General features: G+C 50.3%; 1 pseudogene; it reads left to right on the plus strand.

Annotated features, from left to right (window-relative positions):
* LOC119107999 (transient receptor potential-gamma protein-like) overlaps positions 1-19,863 on the plus strand; it is a 34,831-nt pseudogene that overhangs the window by 1,149 nt on the left and 13,819 nt on the right.

Raw genomic sequence — 19,863 nt, forward strand, 5'->3', positions numbered from 1 at the left:
GCAGTGTTGCCCATCCTGGCGTGTTCGCAGTGTTGTCCATCCTGGCATGTTCGCAGTTTTGGCCATTCTGGCGTGTTCGCAGTGTCGCTCATCCCGGCGTGTTCGCAATGTTGCCCATCCTGGCGTGCTCGCAGTGTTGCTCATCCTGGCGTGTTCACAGTATTGCTCATCCTGGCGTGTTCGCAGTATTGCTCATTCTGGCGTCGCAGCGTATTGAAACAGTGGTGCTGGATTGGTTCGGCATGGCGCACGTGGCACGCGGCTGGATCGCCACGGACGTCACCACCAACGCGGCGCGCCACCCAGCCTGGTGGAGTGGCTCATCCTGGCCTGGGTTGCAGGTGAGGGGCGACGGGACGTCCACTAGGGGATGGGGGGGGGGGGGGGCACCTTCTGTCGGGTTGCCAACGTGAGACCATTGCGAGGAAGTTATGAACAGATTGCGGGAGCGCCCGGCCCTCGTTTCAATAAATTGACATGAATTGGCCAGGGATGGCTTAGACACAATCTGTTTGGATTCGTATTCCATGCGATGGTGGCCTTACTAATTGTGTTCTTTCTGACCATCTCTACGAACATTAGTGTCGCAATGTTATGCAGGGGCGGATCCTGTATTTCGTCAATGGGGGGGGGGGCACGCAATTGTGGGGCCCCCTGGAGTTTGGAACCCCCTCCGAAAAATATCCTTGCATTTCAGTCATTAGGCATGCCACATTTAAGGCAAGTTGTATGTAATATATGTGTATATATATATATATATATATATATATATATATATATATTATATATATTATATGTATATATACATATATATATATATATATATATAATATATATATATTATTATATATATATATATATATATATATATATATATATATATGTATATGTATATATATATATACATATATATATACATATATATATGTATATGTATATATATATATATATATATATATATATATATATATATTATAATATATGTATATATACATATATATACAATATATAGTATAGTGTATGTAATATATATATATATATTATTATAATATTATATATATATATATATATATATACATATATATACATATATATGTTATGTATATATATATATATATTATATATATATATATAATATATATATATTAATATATGCATCTACCTTTTTTATTTGTCTAATAAATATGTAAACCCATCTTACATAAAGCTCACTCATTTTCTACAGGTTGTTTTAAATGCTGTGAGTTTGGTGCTAAGTGTTTCGGGACAAGAGGCAAAATAATTTTGAGTTGGCTGCTAACAACCATTACAACCAAGCATGTATTTAATTCCTAACTCATGTATTTACGGCCAGCCGGCTGTGCTGATGGCTGATGACTAATGTAGAATTCTTCCTTTGTTAAAGGAGTACATTTCCTATCATTCAAAACATGTTAAGAATGTGATGCACTAGTGTAGCAAGTTGGCATACTCAATAGCCAATGGAAATGACGCGTATAACGTCGGCGGCACATAACGGTACGTTCGGCAATCGCGCGTGAAAATTCATCAGCGCATATTCGACTGCTGCTGCTCTAAGACAAAAGCACCAAAGTCAAAAGGGAGGGAACATGAGCGATCATGGCTGCCGCAGGAGGCCAACACAGTGGCTCCCGTCAACAAGTATAGGGTCCTCAGAGCAAGCAAGAAGAACCCAAGACCAACGTGGTGGGCCCCTAAACGATCGGTAGTTCCTCAGCAGGCTGACATATAAGGCCCCCCAAAGAACAGGACCCTCTAAGCAAATGGGAATTATCCAAGACCATAAGTTAATACCCCTGTTCGATCAAGAGTGCACGGGCTGGTTAATAACATAAGCCTCAACAGAAGTGAAGAGTCCTCCGTAAATGAGACCAAAGGGAGAGAGCCCTCGATCAAAATAGAGGACCCCTGAGCATCGAGTGTCTCCGTGCCTTGCCTTATAAGAGCCCTAGCAACAGTACAAGGCCCTCCAAGCAAGCAGAAAGAACCCGATACTTTTATGAAGGGCCCCTTAACAACTGAGTGTGCCCTGGATATGGGGCCTCTGAGAAAAGTGCGTAGAGCCTTTCGGGCGAATGGGAGGAATCCTTGGAGGAAAACCTGATGGATGAACAGTTTTCAGGCATGGGAGGCAGATAGCGTCCCAACAGCACGTTGGGCCCTATGAAAAAATACAGAGATCAAGGGCGCCGTGGAAAGCTTCTTAGCGATCGGATGGGCCCGGCAAGTGGACATACAGGCCAGGCAACCAACGGCGTAATATGTTTAGACAGGGTAATGAGCCCCAAAATTTCCTCGAAAAACACACTTTTTCAATCAGTGAAGAATAAATAAACTTTGTTTGCTCATAAACCTCTTAGTTTTGTTAACCATGGTTCTTGGCCGTCTGTAGGCCCAAAGGCACCTAATTTTGTTGTGTTTTTGTTGTAAGAAACCTGCGTCCGTCCGGCCGGTTATGGGCCCCTTTGGAGCCTTTAGGTCACCTCGGCATGGTCCATGGGACATGGTCCTGTGCCTCCCCCCCCCTGACCCTCTGCATCCGCCGCCGGCCCGAGCAGCTGAATAGATGGCGCTTGCCAAGAGCATAGGGGCGTAAATTCAAATAAGAACTACTCAAAATGTAGTGTGTAGGACTCTGAACGATCGAATGTGCCCGGGCAGGTTAACATATAGGGCAACCGTCAAGAGCGTAGGGCCCTCCATTCAAATAGGAAGTGCTCAAACCCGATGTACAGGGCCCCGAATGATCGAATGTGTCCGAACAGGTTAACAGATAAGGTTCCCAAAAAGAGCTTAGGGCCCTCCATTCAAATAGGAAGTATTCAAGATCTACTGCAGGGGACCCCCGAATGATTCAGTGCGTCAGAGCAGGTTAATACATAGGCCCCCCGTCAAGAGCGTAGTGTCCTCCATTCAAATAGGAATCACCCAAGACCGAATGTAGAGGGCTCCCGATTGATCGAGTGTGCCCGAGCAGGTAAACAAATGGGGCTACCAACAAGAGTATAGGGTCCTCTATTCAAATGGGAAGCATCGAAGACCTTATGTAAATGGCCCCGGAATGATGGAATATTCACGAGCAGCTTATCAGAAGAGGCCTGACAAAAGCGTAGGGTAGTCCATTGAAATCAGAAGTACTCAAAACCCAGTTTGCAGGGCCCCCAAAAGATGGGGTATACCCGAGCAGATTATGAGGTGCCAGACAGGAGTATAGGGCCCTGAACTCAAATACCAAGACCCAATCTATTGGGCCCCCGAACAATCCAGTGTGACCGAAGCGACAGATGGGGTCCCGAAGAGTGCGTAGGGCCCTCCATTGAGATGGAAAGTGGCCAAGACACAATGTGGGGGGTCCCCGGATATTCGAGTAGGCCCGAGCAGGTTAACAGATGGGGGCCCCGGTAATAGCTTAGGACTTCCGTCCAAATATGAAATATTCACGACACGATGCAGAGAGCCCCGAATAATCGAGGGTAAAAGAGCAGAGGGCCCTCCATTAAAAAAGGACGTATCCAAAACCAGATGTTGTCCCTACAATCGAATGGGCCCGAGGATCTTATAAGAAGGGGCCTCGACAGGGGCGTAAGACCCTCCATTCAAATAAGAAGCACCCAAAACCCGGCGCGGAGGGCCCCCGAAAGATGGGGTGTACCCGAACAGGTTATCAGATGACCCCGATAGGAGCAGAGGCCCTAAATTCAAACACCAAGAACCAACGTGTACGGCCCCCTAGGCAATCCAGCGTGGCCGGGGAGGCGAACAGAATGGGCTCCCCGACAAGCGCGTAGGGCCCCAGTCAAATATCACGTTCACAAGGCCCAATGTAGAGAGACCCCGAACGACCGAATGTGCCCGAGCAGGTTATCAGATAGGCTCCCACAAGAGCGTAGGGCCCCCTTTTCAGAAAAGAAGTACCTAAGACCCAGTCTGGATGGTCCCCGAACGACTGAGTGTGCCCAAGCAGGCCATCAGATGGGCTCCCGACGAGAGTGTAAGTGAGAGAGAATTAAGCAAGTGAGAGCGATCCCAATCCTAAGCAAGCAAGTGAAAGAGAATTGGAAACGCCCTAGACCAATGTGGAGGGATCATGAGCATATTGCAAGTGTGTCGGTAGGTTAACCGAGACCCACGTAAAGGTCCCAGGTCCCGAGACCCACGCCCCTGAGCAACCGAGAATATCCCGTCAGGTTAAGATCTGAGACCCCGGCTATAACTCACTGAGCCTTTCTGGCGAATGGAAAGAATCCGTTGAAGGGCCCATGATTGACAAGAGTGCCCCGGCACGCTAACAGAAAGGGTCCCAACAACAGCGCAGGGCCCTTGGAGCAAATGCAAAGAGATGAAGGGCAACGTGGAATGCTCCTTAACGATTGAAATGATCCGGAAGTGGGCATATAGGTTCCACGGCAACAAGATGGGGTCCCTAGACAGTGTAATGAGGCTTAAAATTTCCAGTTCACAACCTTTCCAATCATTGCATGATTTTTTTGCGACTTCTCGTAGACCCTTCACTTTCGCTTACAACTGTTCTTGGTCGCCTGGAAGTCCAGAGATACCAAGTTTTGTTGCGCTTTGTGTTTAAAAAACTGCACCTGTTCGGCCGGTGCTATGGGGCCCCTCGGAGCCAATAGGACCCCTTCGGGGCCCAAGGGGACCATGGCCCCGTGGCCCCCTCTCTTGATCCGCCTCTGATGTTATGATAGGAAAGCCGTCTTACACATTAACCCTAGACCATGTTTCTTCAGAGGTATCACTACGATACATTTAACATTAAATGAACCGAGAACCGTCCGATCTCTTTTTATGTAGCTTTATTACCGTTCAAAAATATAGTTACCTCAGACTTCCTGCGTTTATGAACTGCAGACCCGCGAACATAACCGTGGAATAAATGAATGGAGTCCCCATAAACGGCATATTCAACACTTCTCGCATTACTGTCTGCCTGGGCACGGGTTATCGGAATTCAGATCGGCGAGCTGCTTTCAGCAGATGAAAGAAAGTGATTGGATCCGTTGGGCGATAGATGGGACCCAGTGCTGACGTCAGACTGTACGTCACCGTAGCGTCTTCCGCCGCCATACCTCTCCCGCCACCATAGTCTCGTCGGGAGGCTGTAGTTGCCCGAGATGCGCCAAGAAACTTGTGAGGACGTCATTAAGTTGTCACGAGCTTAAAACTACATGAAGCAAATACGGTCCTGCGGGCATTGAACATCTTATTTGTAAGGACACTGCTAACTGCATTAGATGCGATTTGGTGCTTTCTTGCGATCAGGAAGCGGGCACAGTATGTGACACCATTAGTAAGGCACTAGAATGGTGCTGAGAGATCTGATGCGGGCTTAAATACTCCAGAGAGGCTTTTGAGCTCAACTACCACTTCATCTCCTGGACAGCGCTCTTATCGTTGTCCAAAAGCAAATATGCTGAATTCAAGGACATAACGAATTTTGACCCCGCGGAAAGTGAAATCAGGTTAAGCGACACCGAAAATCCATTAAGATGCACCTTGCACACACTCCGCAGCATTTAACAGCTGACTGGGATTTTAGAAAGCTGTCGTGGCTCACAGCATGTGAACTGGGGTCAGGTGCCAAAGCATTCAACTTTTTGCTGCTGTTACTTGTGTCGATGTGCTTGCAGAAAAAACAGCTGTTTCTTTGGCAATCCAGCACTGATTAAAGCCTGCTAATCAAATGTCTGAATTCCATTAGGTGGTAAGGGTACATGTACACATCTGACGTGTTTCGCCATGCACATCATGCGTATTACCTACGCTCGGTCTAACGCCGTTCCGATCCGTTATCTACCAATTGCATTCATTGCGTCTACCTTTCTGGCAGTGAACTGTGGGCATATACCACGGAAACATGCTTCCGTTCCTTACGCTACTGCAGATGTAGTTCCGAATTTTAAATGTAAGGTAGTTATGTAATGTTAATTAACCATCCTGTAAATCCACATCGATACCTAGGTTAAGATTTGGGGCAGCGCAGAAACGAAAACTATCATCACATGTCCCCCGAAGGAGATGTTTTATTGTCCGCATGCATGTCATGGAACAACACATACGTCACCCGGCTAGGTCCGTGCCGAGCCTACTACCGGAGTCTTCCGTGATCGCTAATTGGTTCCATCAGCCGGCGTGGCGTCAGGGTGCGGTGGCATGTCATTGGCATGATTCGGCGGCAAACTCAGTCTCGTCTGACCCCTCGATGGCCTCCTGACCTCCCATAGGCCTGATATGGAGCGAGATCAAGCAGTTGTGGGACATAGGCCTTCAGGAATACGCCAGCGACCTCTGGAATGTGATCGATTTTGTCACCAACGCGCTGTACGTGGCCACCATCGCCCTGCGCGTAGTCGCCTTCCGACAGGTACGTTCGAGCCCTCCGACAGGTACGCTCAAGGCCTCACAGACGACAGGTACGCACAGGACTCCCACATGTACGCTGGAGCCCTCCGACAGGTATTGTCGAGCCCTCCCAGAGGTACGGACGGGCCCACCGACAGGTACGGTCGAGCCCTCCGATAGGTACGTTCGAGCCCTCCGACAGGTACGCTCGAGCCCTCCGACAGGTACCCTCAAGGCCTTACAGACGACAGGTACGCACAGGACTCCTACATGTGCGCTGGAGCCCTCCGACAGGTACGGTCGAGCCCTCCGATAGGTACGGACGGGCCCTCCGACAGGTACGGTCGAGCCCTCCGATAGGTACGTTCGAGCCCTCCGACAGGTACGCTCAAGGCCTCACAGGCGACAGGTACGCACAGGACTCCCACATGTACGCTGGAGCCCTCCGACAGGTACGGTCGAACCCTCCGATAGGTACGGACGGGCCCTCCGACAGGCACGGTCGAGCCCTCCGATAGGTACGCTGGATCCCTCCGACAGGTATGCTCAAGGCCTCCGATATGTACGCTCAGGCCTCCGACAGGTACGGTCGAGCCCCCCGACAGGTACGCTCAGGCCTCCGACAGGCACGTCCGAGCCAGCCGACAAGTGCACGCGGCAGCTGTCGCTGACGCCAAGGCCGGCGAGAGTTATTCCCAACACGGGACCTGTTGTTTGAGCTTGCACTTGGGTACAGGACTTGATGTGACTTGATGTTGGTATAGCGTGGTGATTGAATTATCCTCTCGAAGACCAAAACTGTCATAGTGGAACCATGGCGTACTTGATCAATACAAGATGGTTACGTTATAGGCGTGAAGGAATGCAGTCCTCTGGTGGACACCATGAATAACACGAATGAAACAATTTTTCATCGTGCTATGGCACTTTCTACCCATCTGCCTCGCCACCATTTAGCTGACAGAACTGGCATAGAAGTAAGTTGCATACAACGAGGAGCCAGGCAGCCGGACGCCCGCCGCCGCCGCCGGCTGTGCCTGTGCCTGTGACGTCACTGTTGACGTCAGCACCCCATCGCCGCACCCAGGTCCAGAAGGAGCTGGCGGAGAACACGGGCACAGCCAATCTGCCGCGCGAGTGCTGGGACGCCTGGGACCCGATGCTGATTGCCGAAGGCCTGTTCGGCGCGGCCAACATATTTAGGTGAGCGGCACGCGGCGCCCAATGGCAAAGGTCCATGCAACTGGGCATGAGGGCGCGGATTAGGGCCCACACACAGCTCTGAAAGTGTGGCAGTGGCTTAATTGGAAAGCATGACGAACTGTATCCCATACTGTTCAGCTGGCTAGTTTTTGGGAACACCCACGTCCCTGCGGTCTGCGGAAAGATGATTACGGAGGTGGGCAAACCTGACTTTGATTTCGCCTTTTCCGCGCAAATGCTATGCTACCAACTTAATGTTGTTTTTTTCCAAATAGGGGCAACTTCTCGGTCTGCATATCCCTACCGTTGCCGCTGTTGCATTTGACAGTCAAATATGCTAGGTGGTTTGAGTGCGAAACTCATGCGTGCTGAGTATTCTGCTCGTATGTGATCCCCATTTTCACTGATCAACTTTTAAGTTTGCCTTTCGAGTGATGACTGACCTTCTTTGCCGTCCAGCTCGTGCGCTTGAAAGTCTGCATTTCAGGATGGTGTAACACGGATAGTGTTACAGTTGTTCGTCGTCGTTTCACGTCGTCGGGAAATTTACAGCTGTGTCTGCGGTTCGGGTTCGTTGCTTTTCAATGAGCTGTGGCAAGATGTCACCTGCGAGCGCATACTTCACGTGCTGCGCACACGGCCATCACGAAATGCTTTGCGAACCGAGCTAAATTAGGTAACCATGCCTCGCCAATGTTCAGCAACTTGGCGCTGTTTAACGTTGCGTGGTCTCTTCTGTTGCAGTTCTTTGAAGCTCGTGTACATTTTCTCGATAAACCCTCATCTGGGGCCGCTGCAGGTGACCCTCTCCAGAATGGTGCTCGACATCATGAAGTTCGTCTGTCTCTTCGTACTGACTTTGTTTGCGTTCTCCTGCGGTAAGTCATTTCACGGTGGGTAGCCGGTCTGCTACAGTTAGAACTGACACCTCCCTGGGCCTGCCAGGCCGCTCAGCTGCAGGTGGTCGGGTGGGATGAACACTAACTCGCGCCCGGACTACTGAAACTTCGGCAACTCAATTATTCTGAGGGAATATGAGTGATGCGCCCCTTGAGGATGGGGCGTATCATGAGGGCACGAGAAAGATGAAGATGAGTGCCAAAGAAGAGGATGATATGCATTCAAATGTCGCCATCGCATATATATATATATATATATATATATATATATATATATATATATATGCTTGCTTACGGTGCACCGTTAGTTCGTGATCCGATGGACGGTTAAGAACACATAAGTACTGCGCTCATTCGACGCGTTGTTCTGACCATTTTTCCCTTGTATTTATCTCTCCAGCTTATGTGCGTTGGTTGGGTGGGAAGCGTGGTCAGAAGCATGCACTACGACGCAGCGTAGCAATTTTCTAGCTATGTAACCTGACTATAAGATTTTTGAACTACTTATCTTCGTGTCATCTCCCCTTCTTTCCGAGCCTCCTCGTGGCTTAGCAATACAGCCGGGCAAAGATGAGCAGCGTAGCTGCATTCAACTGGACAATAATGACGGCATTTAAAACAGCACGAATTGTCCCGGTTGCGAAATATTTCTATTTGTTCTTTACTGAGCGAGGCAATCATACAGTTGGCTTGTCACACCCGCGAATTAACAATCAATTGTAATAAACAACAATGGCAGGATGACACCAGCCCAGCACATTCTCACACCAGCACACCTTGCCTACAGCGGTCGGTCCTACCCGTCCCGTTTGCCTTTCTCACCCAAAAAACGAGCGCACCGCCTCAACGACATCCGTCGTGACTGCCACCGGGTAACACAATCCCACAATGAAGCAAGATGTACTCGAGTGCACCGCTGTAAAGAAGCCGTCCTCTACGGATCGTATGCGAACCTTTAATACTACTCCCGGTAAAGGACCGGCGATTTCGTGAAGGCTTCTTCTTCGGGTTCAGCGGGTATCGCCTATCAAAGGCAAACCGCCAGCTTCATCCCTTATGCAGCGTTGCTCCTTTTACTTACGACCCCGGACTCCCCCACCTGCAACTCGCCCAATACAGTGCGCTAGAGGTGTCAGCGGCCCACCCCGGCAACAACACAGGGAAAGGGCGGATCAGCTGCGCGGTGAAGGCCTCGGTCGCAAAGAAATTCGCAAAGAAAGCACCGGTCTCAACCCTCTCCGGTACGCCGCTTCTCAGAATGAGGGCTGGTGCGGGGCGGTCGATGAGATCCCTCCCTCCGTACTATTTCCAAACCAAGGAACACGGAGCGGCGTGAAAACGAATGGCTTGGTATCACCGCGAACTCACGATCGATTTCAAGCTTTGTGTTCCTAGGTCACCAGTTGATCCATCTATGCCAGGTTATGCGTCGATCGTTTCCAAATACCAAACCTGTTTCGGGTTTATACGTCAACAGCGATAAAACCGCGTAGCGACATACATGCAACTCATACAGGCTTGCTCCCTTTAACGTTTTGGGTACATGGGCTTGTTTTCTGCTGTTGTGTGTTTTGAGCAAGTACTTATCATGCGAGGGCTTCGCGAACGTAGCAGTATCATTCCCGCCGCACTTGATGGGCGGATTCGTCCGTTGTCCAGCGTCGCTCAGCTGCGGCGACAGGCGTGATCCCGGATCACGCGGAGAACACGGCCAGCACCGATCGAACATAGATGCGGGTTTCGGTTTACAAACATCTTACACATAAGCTATTTGGAAAGTTTCATTTCAAATGAAGGTTTCATTTCAAATCTGTTCTTATAATATTCGATTCAAATCAGATAGCAAACACTACCGTGTTGCTCCGCCGGCCGTGGGTTTGCCGTGCCGGGTTCTTGAAAAACGTCTCTACCCAGAAAGCAGAAAAGCTAGAGACACGTTTTTTTCTGTCCAAACACGACCAATAAATGCCCCAGATGGTATGGAATCTTAGTCGCGATTTCACGTCAAAGCAGGGAGATGTTTGACAACACTGCTGAGATTCGTGAGGCGGACTGACACTCTCATCATGGCGAGAGTCAAATCGCCAGTGCGCCGGCTCTAATGGCATCAACTATATGTCAGCAGAGGGCTCAGGTGCGAACTGCGAACGCGAGCCTGCAGAGCTGAGGAGCATAAGAGCTCGCCGCTGTGTTCGACAAGATAACAGTAGCCCTGTTCACAACGTACAGCTCGTCTGAGCTATCTAGGTGACCCTCATGGGCGATTCCAGGTTCGTCTTACTGGCAGGTGTAGTAGTGCGATAAAATTCGTTTCATAGAATGTTTTTCCTTAGTGCCCAACTAAAATCCTCAGATTGTCTTCCGTAGTAGTTGACCAGCAAAATGTGTTGCCTAAAACTCCTCTTAATTCCACTCTCCAAAGCAGCCTGGGCCTACCTCCGCCTCTGCGCGTCTGCGCTGGCCACCATCGCCCGATAGTGGCCAGATCGTAAACTGCCTAGGTGGGTCACGTTTTCAATCGATCTCTGAGGAAAGTGAAAAGGTAGCTCCAATAATGCGATCGACTGCAGATGAAGCGGAGAAAACTTTGTGTGTATCTTACGGTACCTCGTTACGAGAGCTGGGCGAAAGTAGCGGTTATGAAACAAGAGGATCGATGTTTGACTGCTTTGTCAGGTATAATTTGCTTTGCGACGAGATTGCAAGTGATCGTGTGGTACGTAGTTTAAAGACAATTTTAAATTAATCAGTGCCTTGCTTACCTCAGTTAATTGCCTGTTGTGCTGATATTGCTGTTAGACCGTCGGTCACATAGATGATGGTGGCTGGCTAATTATGTAGTATGGACCTTCCTTGGTGCTCAAATAGTACTTGGTAGGGTTCAAAGGCAAATTTTCTGTTAAAATTGGGGGGAAATTTATGGAACCTCGGCTTACCTGAGGACTTGCAGTTTTCTAGGGTTTGCTATTGAGACCTTGTATGGAGTCCCAGGGAAGCTCCCCGGGGAACCTTCCTAGCTTACCTGGCGCTTACTTACACCTTTTAAGCATCCGCTTAGTGCCCTAGACATCCCGCATGCAAATAATTATTCGGGCGGGAATTTAAACTGCACACGCATACCGTCCATCACCTCCCCTCCCCTCACCCACCTCACAACCCCCTTAGAAGCAGCCTGCCCGCGCATCCTGAACTCGACAACTCAACAGCTGGCTTAGTGATGAAATATTCTGGGGCAACAGCCCAAGAGATAAAAACCCAACAGTGAGCGCAATCACGACAGCATTTAATGTGAAAAACTTAACATTTTGGTGCATTAGCACAGTATTTGTTACGTAAAATGAAGCTTCATTTGACAAAGCAGCACCAAGTCGTCTTCATGGTTCAGTCAACGCGAACAAACCTGCGTCTTGAACTTTGACAACAAATAATGGCCGCTGTCTAATATTATTAGCATATTTCGTGGTTGACAACAATATCACAACTGAAACCTCTCAAGATGGAACTTTTGGAAGGATAATTACTAACAATGTTCTGGTAAAGAGCTATGTGTTGTTTCAGTTGACCTGAAAGTTCCTTTGCTGTGAACGATTAAGCCAATCATGTGTAAAATCCAGTAAGAGCTAAAAAATTGACCAAATCAACTGCCTTCCAATGGTCACGTGGGGAAGCTTAAAAAAAAAATGGTGCGCTGTGAACGGGACCACTGTACAGACCGCATCTGTTCTGGTCGAGCGCATCAGTTACTCCAACACGCGCCCGGGTGGCCGGTTGAAGCGTCCCTCGCTCGGGCTGGGGGCAATCCCCCCCCCCCCGCCCGATATCTCAGAAACGAAGGCAGCTAGAGGCACCAAATTTATAGTGTGTTGGTCTACATGTGAATTATCTTGCGTCGAAAGTTGGCATTCCAAGGTGATAACCTTCGTGTCGAATGAGGTCAAACGAGGTCATACTCAATTGCTGTCAAAAGTGATCGTGATTGTTGTCAAAATTGCCCCCAGAACCTAGGTACATGTTCTAAGCAAAAGATTACTGGTGATCATTTAAGGTTACTGACCTTGTTTAACCTTTCGCAGGTCATGGTGACCAAAATCATATAAGACTGCTTCGAGTTGCAACTGTATAAGCGCCAAGGATTTCGCTTGGCAGTATGTTCTTAAAAACGAAATGTTGACCTGCATAATTTTGGTTCAGTGGCCTACTCTGACTTTTAAGGAGTCCATGGAGGATGTATAATACGGTTCCTGTTATCAATAAATTCGAATTGAGCACCAGAAACCACTCCATACAGCAAGTTCCAGAGTAGCAAAGCAGGTTGGTTTTATCTTGGTCTGACCTTCATATCTGACCCTAGGTCGATGACATTTGTTCATTCAATTGTTTTGTGGCCCAAGAAACTATCTGAGATATTATGGCTTCGTCTAACGCTCCGTTACTGGATCAGATTGAACGATTTCCTAGAAATTGTATTTGCTGAATCCATGACCTGGTTTTGACCTACCGTTGGTCAGCGACGTTACAAGGCACACCTAAATTGTTTTAGCCAAACGTCTTGCGTTTCAGTTGTCTACAGCTATGCAAAATTTGGCATTTCAGAAATCATTGCGGAAGGACCTTAGGGAGGGGGCAAATTGACCTACCTACTCGAGCCTTTATTAACGTTCTCCCCACCAGATTTTGTTCATATGAGGCCAGACATAAACTTGAACACACACATGCCCACACACACACACACACACACACACACACACACACACACACACACACACACACACCACACACACACACACACACACACACACACACCACACACACACACACACACACACACACACACACACACACACACACACACACACCCACACACACACACACACACACACACACACACCCACACACACACACACCCACACACACACACACACACACACACACAACCACACACACACACACACACACACACACACACACACACACACACACACACACACACCACACACACACCACACACACACACACCACACACACACACACACACACACACACACCACACACACACACACACACACACACACACACACACCACACACACACACACACACACACACACACACACACACACACCCACACACACACACACACACACACACACACACACACCACACACACACACACACACACACACACACACACACACACACACACCACACACACACACACACACACACACACACACACACACACACACACACACACACACAACACACACACACACACACACACACAACACACACACACACACACACACACACACACACACACACACACACACACACACACACACACACACACACACACACACACACACACACACACACACACACACACACACACACACACACACACACACACACACACACACACACACACAACACACACACACACACACACACACACACACACACACACACACACACACACACACACACACACACACACACACACACACCACACACACACACACACACACACACACACACACACACACACACACACACACACACACACCATACACACGCACATACACACACACATACACACCACACATGCACACACACGCGCGCGCGCGCACGCACGCACGCACACATTCTAATATATCTAAATGAGCATATTACTTTTGCTAGGCACGCTAGGAACCTTCATTAGGGCCAGCCATCAACCAGCACCTAATTAGCCGGTCGTTACGCCGCACCTGCCCGGTGAGGACGCACCACACCGCACTGCTGGTGTTTGACGAACGACGGCCGTGCACTCGCTCCACTTGCTCAAGCAGAGGTACCCATTACACGTTTCCATTGATCGTTGCAAGCATCCATTCATTCTCAGCAGGGAGGAGGAGGGGCACACCGCCGCGCTGCGTTATGCTATGTTGAACCTTTGGCCGTCGCTGGGTCGAGCACGCTATGGGATAGCTACGCTAACGCTAGCTTAGCGTGCTGCATTATTCTTCACTCGCGACCTCTCTGAATAAGCTGTCGCTTCAGTGTGCATGATTTGCCCTCCTGGGGCTCATCAGTATGCCTCGCTGGCGAAAACAAATCGATCACCTGCCTATGCTCCGTTCGCCTGTTCCATCAGAAGACATTATACGCTGCTGAACACAAAGATAGGGATTTGGGGATCATAAGGAAAATTTTCAGGAGTGTAAACCGTTTATAGTAAGCATGCAGATTGGCGGTTGAGAAGACAGTCTTTCTTTCTGGCGTTTATTTGTGCACAAAGCAGGTAATTAACTGTACAACATCCTGGACGCTCTGTGGCAGGAGATTCCCCACAACTACTTTACCAGCAATGTGTCACGTCTGATTACCGTACCACTACCAGCCCTTCAGGGCACGTCATCAGCCGGTCAGCTCGTGATGACGTCATCGGCACCCATCGCCGCGTGGTAGCGATCCTGGATCGGCCGCTTGCTCCGTAGTTTTCGGCTTAAGCTGACGTTTGCTTGTTGGAATCTCTCGATCGTCCAAACTGTCCAGCTAGCCGATGCTGCCGCAGGCTGGGCATGGCCGAACGACTACGGTACGCGCTGCGGGACCTTATTGAACTTGGCAGGCCGGGTCTGGTTTCGAGCGACTCAGGGCAGTTGTGTTGTGCGCTGCTTCAGTGCGAAGATAATGTGTCCCGACAGTGCTGAGATATGTGAAAACGTCTTAACTGCCAATGGTAACATTGAAACCGGCTCAGATGAAAGCAAGATGCCAACAAGTATAAGCGCGAAAAACGCAACGTGTCTCGTCGCTGGATCTTCTGACCTTTCTTTATTCCGTGCCCTCCCCCACTCACACCAACCATATTCACGTCTTGAGCACCACATTGCCATCACAAGAATGCAACCAAGCTTTACCACGCGGGCGCAAGCGACTCCGCGGGGACCGACTGAGCCGACAGCAGGAGCCTCGCGACGACCAATCTCACCGGTTGCCGGCGCGTCGCTATCTCACGCGACAGGCGCCGGCCGCCGCCGGTTGCCGCACGCTGCCTCTCGCCCTGTTGGCTCTCACCCCGTCCGAATACTGAGCAGCAATCGAGCATGCATGACCCGTCGGGCACGTGCCGTTGGCGCGCCCGGCTATGTCGGGGTCCGTATGGGCCGGACACTAAGCATGCGGTTAAAGCGCGGTGCGGCCGCGTGATGCGATTTTACAGGCTGCTGTGGCTCGTTTTTGCTGCTGGGCTCGAAGGACAGAAGTGTACTTTGGGTGTCATGGGAAATGAGAGTTTGAGAGCTTTCAGCTCGTTGGCTTTTCTGTGGAGTTGTATCTTGATTTAATGCATACTGTTTCTTTGTGGTGTTCAAGTAACGTTTCCTAGATATTCGTGCAGTGTGATCAGAAACGCGTGGGAGTCCTCGCAAGACAAACTTGGTTTATCGTCCATCTCGAGGCTGAGTGAAGTCTGTGTAGGCCTCCATTGCGGGGTTGAATGGCTATTGTGGTCCTTTCTCAGGCCTGAACCAGCTGCTGTGGTACTACGCGGACCTAGAGAAACAAAAGTGTTACGTGCTGCGCTGCCATGGCCCCCAATGCGTGGATCGGGAGAAGGATCCAGACGCCTGTTTTGTGTGGCGAAGGTTTTCCAAGTGAGTGCCGGGAACATCGGACAACAGGTCCGACGAGGGATCTAGATTCACTTGGAGGGCTGAGAGCGGTGCATTTCCTTAAGCTGCTCGTGAATCAATGTGTCACCCTATTTCTCCCATGGGGAGCATGACTTAAATGTTACTTGAACCCCGCCCCCTGCAGCCCGACGCGTTAAGTTGGGTCCGATCGCGGTGGAGGTCGGCGATGCCCTGGACCGTACGGCGGCCCGGCGCCGGCACCGACGCCGGCGCCGGCGCCGCACCGAGAGGGCTGACCCGGCCGCTGTAGGGCAGGTGGCGCCGACTCAGGGGCGGAGCGGGGCGCGGGTCGCTCACGGGTCACGTGCCTCGCCTCTCGCTGCAGTCTGTTTGAGACAATGCAGACGCTCTTCTGGGCCGTGTTCGGCCTCATCGACCTGGACAACTTCGAGCTGGCCGGCCTGAAGACGTTCACCCGGTTCTGGGGCATGCTCATGTTCGGCTGCTACTACTCCGTCATCAACATCACTATCCTGCTCAACCTGTTCATCGCCATGATGAATCATTCCTATCAACTCATCTCGGTGAGTGTTCGGCAGCGCTCGCGGCACGGTGTAGACCACGGCGGGCGGATCGGGGGCGGGCGACCGCCTTCACCTGGCACCCGACCTTCGGTGTGGCTGATGTGCACTTCTGTCTCCCCACCTCTGGCGACCTGCGTTCTGTACAGAACGGGCGGAGCCCAACCCGGCGGGACGGGGTCCAGCAGCATGCCGCTCGATGCACTTGCCCTGCCGTGTCGGGTGGGTTTCCCAACCATTGAAGCCTCTGGCGGGCTAATCTATCGTATCGTGCACCGGTAAACAGCGCGCCTGACGCGCGCTGGCGCCAAATCCGCGCGCGGTGAGCGCGACTCGACACCAACAACAACGCCTGAGAGCGGGGCCGTGCCTGCCGGCGGCCGAGCGGTCGTGACGAGAATATTCCCCGAACAGCCCAGCAGCTCAATAGGCCCTGCCACCGGCAGTCGCTGATTGCCAGCCGAACGCGCCCGGGCACGACGGAGCAGCCGGACGCCGTTCGATCATCACAATGTCGCCTTTCAATCGGGCCAAGCACCGCCTCGAGGCAGTACCGGTACCGATCCCGGTTACCCCCCCCCCCCCCCCTCCTCCCTCCCCGAGTGTTAATTTTGCCCCCGGGCGGCGCGCTGAGCGCGCCGCCTCCCCGTCCGATTCAAAACCACGCGGCGTGGCAGAGTGCGGTGCGGCGTTCGTGTGCCGCGGTCGCTGGGAGACGGCACGGCCACCAGAAGCGTAGGGGAGTCCCGCTGTACTTAGACATTGTGTGAAGGTGCTCCAGCCTGGTCCCGCCGTCACCACGCCTCACGCTTGGGGGACTGTAGTCTGTACGTCAGTCGCTGGAGAGAGGAGCAGGTCGGGGGAAGGGCAGAATCTGGGGCTTGGTGAGAGCTCCTCCTTGATCTTCGATCGATGGGCTTGTTTCTTCCCGCTTCTGTGTGTTACGCCATCCTCTGCCATGCGTGTCTCTCATTTCCATTGATATTCGCACTGTTTTGCACAGTACAAAGGAAAGCTAGTAAGTACACTATGCCAGCGCTCGTCTGAAACATAACTAGCATCTTGACATGGGCCTGAGTTGGAGTGATGGTGAGCATTGTGCCTTGTGGCTTCTTCTGTATGCACCACCATCGGTCGCCTCACGTGTTTCTTCCGAGTGGTCTACTTTTGGTTTTTACTCAGATATCACCATTAGTCTCGAGGCGTAACTACGCAAAATAAGCTTCGCATACTTCTCAGGGACGACCTGTCGTTGAGTCGCGCTCTTTGTGAATTATTTCAAGCGCAGTGCCTGGTCAATGGCGTCGATTCGTCGCGTTCCGTTGCTTGCGGAAAGGAGGTGATCATGCAGTACAACCGACGATTCAGGCAATTGGCATGATGGCTGCGCTGTTTGATGCCGTGTAGGACACGCAGAACAACAATTTGCTGCGAGTCTGCCTTTGTGCGTGCGTATAGCAGATGGTGTAGCATCGTTCACGGCATGCCTTGCCACTGCTCACAATCTCCTGCACATTTCACATTGACCTATCATTTAGAATGTTTTGTGATTGCATCCTTACTTAGATGCACATCAATAAATGTGAGTATGAACACCGCCCTCACGACGCTTTGTAGAAGGCATGGAGACAACGTGGGAGCATTTTTCGTTTAAGAAATGTCATTGCAAAGTATGGGCACATCCACACGATTTTATGCGTTTGTTTGACCGAGACAACAACTGTAAAGCTTAGTTTGGACGTGGAAGAGGGCTCCGGTCGCACACTTCCACATTTTTTCAGTTGTACCAACGCCATGCCAGTTGGTCTTCACTTCGTGCTCTATGATTTTGCTTGACCCACGACCTGAAAAAGCCATCAATACCTTGTTTACGAGGTGCATCCTTACGAGAGCTGAAATGCTTGCAATGCAAGGTGCCCTCGCCGCCTCCTCAACGCATGTGCAAGGCTTCATCTGGCTGTCATGGAGCTATCAAGCTCTCCATGTGATGCGCGTCCAGTCTCAGTGTGGCCAAAGTCAAGCGACTATGCTCCTCCAATTGTGTGTGCGCTTTTTGCTTTGAGGCTGCATCCTTACATTGGTTTCAAATATAGGCAGTGTCAAGTTTGGCCCATCTGCTCATTCAATAAGTAGATTTAGGTATTCATCACTTATTTAACCGCGAGTTTGCCGTTGTCTGGCTGGTTCTGTGAGGAAGGAGATACAATGATGTATTTGCGTGTCAGATGACAGCTGCAGTCCTTGATGGGGACCCTCTCCCTCCGTTGCCTGCAGCACATGCATGCATCTGTACCGTGTTTGGTTCAGTAACCGAAAGTGTTCCCTGTATGGCAGACAACGCTAATTGTTCTTCAGGTGTCCGGTTGATTATGGCACATTTGGACATGCATTATTTATACTTGGATTATGCTATTTGTAATCGCGGTGAACAACTTGAATTGTGCGCGTCATTGATATGGTGCTTGTCAGGGAAGGCGAAAGGATTGTGCTGTATCAATGCATTCTTGGGATGAAATTATCATCAGAGAGGAAATAGTGGGCGTGTTCTCAAATGCTTACGCACACACTTATTGGCGTTTTGTGACGCAGGCTGCTCCAAGGTGTTATGTTAATGCGCATCCAGTTTTTACTTGTATGTGTGTTGTCGCCAGAAACCAACAATGCCTTGTGATGCCACATTGCTGGTGCCTCATATAAAAATGCTGTGTGATTAGCGCAAAGTATTTTTGGTCTTTTTTACTATGACATGCGCAACGTTAATGAGAATTTTCGATGATTAGAAGTCAGCAAGAGTTTATTAAGCTACACTCCGTTCATACCGCGACACATTTTTACAGCATTTACCTTAAAACGTATCCTGCCATTTGAAAGCGTTCACTGCGCAAGGAGGGATCTGTGAGGGTTAGCAGAGGAATTTAATCTGGGACTGTGGTTTTGATAATTGATGCCTGATCCCTCTGGTCAGTGATGACCGGTGTTCTGTTGATCTAGGTTTTGAGACGGATTTGTGACGCTGTGAACAGAGCCCAAACGGGCGGGCGCGCAAGAGCATGGCTACTGGCTGACGGCACAGTGGTCTGCGTCTTAAGCTTTCCACGAGAGAGGAACACCATTGATTTTCGTTTTGAATGTCGTGACAATTTAGAATCGCGTCCTCCCAACCGACCGTTAATCGTGGTAGTTT

The sequence above is a fragment of the Pollicipes pollicipes genome, unplaced genomic scaffold (assembly GCF_011947565.3).
Source record: "Pollicipes pollicipes isolate AB1234 unplaced genomic scaffold, Ppol_2.1 Scaffold_6686;HRSCAF=7923_pilon_pilon_pilon, whole genome shotgun sequence".
In the NCBI taxonomy this organism is placed as follows: domain Eukaryota; kingdom Metazoa; phylum Arthropoda; class Thecostraca; order Pollicipedomorpha; family Pollicipedidae; genus Pollicipes; species Pollicipes pollicipes.